The 2,862-nt window shown below is 32.1% G+C and overlaps 1 protein-coding gene across 9 annotated transcripts in view; it reads left to right on the forward strand.

Annotated features, from left to right (window-relative positions):
• NFIB (nuclear factor I B) overlaps positions 1–2,862 on the forward strand; it is a 271,468-nt gene that overhangs the window by 18,983 nt on the left and 249,623 nt on the right. The gene's annotated exons all lie outside the window — the stretch shown is intronic.

A 2,862-nucleotide genomic window follows, 5' to 3' on the forward strand; every position in this document is an offset into this window, starting at 1 on the left:
CCATCCCCATCCCCATCCCCCCCTCTTTTAAGGGAAGACTTCCAATGAAACCATCTTCTGTGGTTTGTACATACAATGTGGGTATGTATACATATATAAATCAGCATGGATACGTATACACAGATACATGGAGTCCTAAAAACATATGTAAATGACACATGCATATGACATATATGCTGCCTTTTCTTTCAAAAGAAACTAGGAAGCATACTTTACTTCCTTTGAAGTTGTCATTTTTATCAAAAACTGCTGTATGTTTTTCCCAGTAAGTGCTATAGTAAATATTACCCCAATTTTCATAGGTTTGTTTTCAGCATCATTAATGATATATGCATGTGTGTGCATTTGCACAGAAACATACATAACATAGATGTTTACACTTATCCTTTAACTTTTCACTTCAATGATTTGTGTTGATATTGATTAATCTACTCTTGTTCCGAAGATGAAATATAAACTTCCTTACCAGCGTAAAAATAAAATATTAAAAAGGTTTTAGCAAATAGAATTTGTAGAATTCTGGTAAAAATACAACTATATATTTAGAATTACACCATGCAATATCTTCCTTATTTCCATTTTTATAACTGCTATTTGCATAGTTTTACATTGGCTGGTCATATTGTATTTTTCAAAGATCAGTCATAATGCAACATTTTCCCAAATTTTCCATTAAAATTCTAATTTTATGGTAACAGTGGTGCACATTGTTTTCCTTAGGAGTTGTTTAAATATGGAAAGTTTGAGGCCCACTTAAGAAACACTGGTTAAACTTCTGTTACAAAATTAAAAGAAAATAGCTGCTGATAATATTCTGGAACTGATACATGTCTATATTCATTTACAGGTCTTAATCATTAATGGATCCAATAAAAACATATTTTCATAGTTTCAAAACTCAGCAAACTCATACTTTAATTTTTTTCTGTACTCTCTTGTAATTGTATCATCCTTTAGAAATCTTTATATTAATGACTTATATTCAGTAAAATTTATTTTTTAGCCACAAATCCAAATTGGGTAAAGTTTGAATTGCCACAGATGGTGGACCATTTCATAACTTGGCCTGGTGGTAGGTAGAAATGGCCTGCAGAAAGGCAGATGGCAGACTGTTATCTGATGGCCTGTATATAACTAGGGAATTTAACTGATAAATTAACTGAATAGATTTTATTAGTAGCAAAAAGGTAAAATGACACATCTGCAGTTGACTGTAGATTTCACATAGTACATGTATGCATTAATCCCAGTGAAGAATACATACATCGCATACTTTTTATTTACAATGAACTTCTGTTTTAGAATTCACAATTATTTCCGCAAATTGTGGCTTATGATTATTGCACTCAATTAAAGCCTATTAAATATGGCCAATCTGCAGGATTATTCAAAGTGAAAATAAAATCATTTTTTTCTGCTTGTATTTATTAGTTTACTTTCCAGTAGTGGACAGTCTATACATTTAGTTATTTTCCACTGACTTTAAGTAGCTGCAAAATCTGGTAAAGGTGATCCAGGAAAAGATGGATCACCTTGATTGGGTGATCAGACTTTATTGGGATACTTTAAGGCAAAATATCTTACTCTGTTTTTAATTCTAAAACTTCTTTATGCAGAAACCTTTAAATGATAGTATGAAAATACCAATTGTAAGACATAGCTTATTGACTTAATTAGTACATTATACCAGTTTAGGAAATCTTCTAAAAGTCAAAACTACAAGGAAAAGCAACATAGTTCAAGCAGCTCTTGAACCAAACAAGATTGGTATACCCTTACACATATATTTTTAAATTGGAAGGCTATTAAGTCAAAATGAGAAATAAGGTCTATGGAGCTTTTCTGGTTTAAATAAATTGAGAATACGGGGTATTTTAATATTTGTCATATGACAATATATGCTGCCTAAAATAAACATGCACCAATGCTATGGCATTATTAATATTTCCAAAATAACATCAAATAACTAAGAAAATGTATTGGAAGTTTAAAGTTGATTTTTTTTTATATCAAGACACCATTGCTGGACCGTTGTTTATGGTAAATTGCATCTAATTTTTATTTCTCTGACTGCTTTGCAGTAAATCTTCTGTTAACATCTGGTGGCTCTCTAGTTGAAGAAGTTATATTACGTTATCCTATTATTTTTCGTTCAAACTTTGAATCTTTCTTTCTATCAAGAGCATGTTAATTATGGTGTTTTTGTAGTGCAATTGATTAAAGATGCCAGGTTTTGTAAAAGATATGCATGAAGTCAATCAAACTGCCGTGTCTTGCACATAATGACTTGCTTTTTATTTCTCTTTTAGTATATAAATATCTACTAAACAGTGGCATATAATAAATTAAGCACAAAAATAAGAACAAATCTTGAAGTAAATATAAAAAAATAATGTGAAATGAATAAAGGGGAAAAATAGTGTTTTTTGTTGAATTTTTTTTTAATTAACTAGGAAAAACATGAGGAAGAATAGTTCGAGTGCCAATGATGGTTGCCAGTGGCACCAGGATTGGCATCAGACCTTCTTTGTTTAGCCTCGGATGCCTGTGATTTGTTGGTTGGCATCCGCATTGCAGTGCGCAATAATGTTACAATATATTGACAATTTCCAGATCTAGAAATGTCAATACTCCTTTTCGTTATTTCTAAAAGGTTTTTCTACTTCCATGTTTCTTTTGAAGGAAGAAATAAAGACCGGGCTATCAAGTTTTGTCATTGACCAACTTCATCTGGTTCTCCATTTCACTTCTTTCTTTCTCTCCGTCTCCTTCTCCCTTACTCTTCCTCCCTCCCTCCCTCTCTCTCTCTCCCTCCCTGCCTCTCTCTCTCTCTCTCACCTCCCCTCTCAAAATTCAGTCTAT

The sequence above is a fragment of the Gavialis gangeticus genome, unplaced genomic scaffold, assembly GCF_001723915.1.
Source record: "Gavialis gangeticus isolate Ggan-Ray unplaced genomic scaffold, GavGan_comp1, whole genome shotgun sequence".
In the NCBI taxonomy this organism is placed as follows: domain Eukaryota; kingdom Metazoa; phylum Chordata; order Crocodylia; family Gavialidae; genus Gavialis; species Gavialis gangeticus.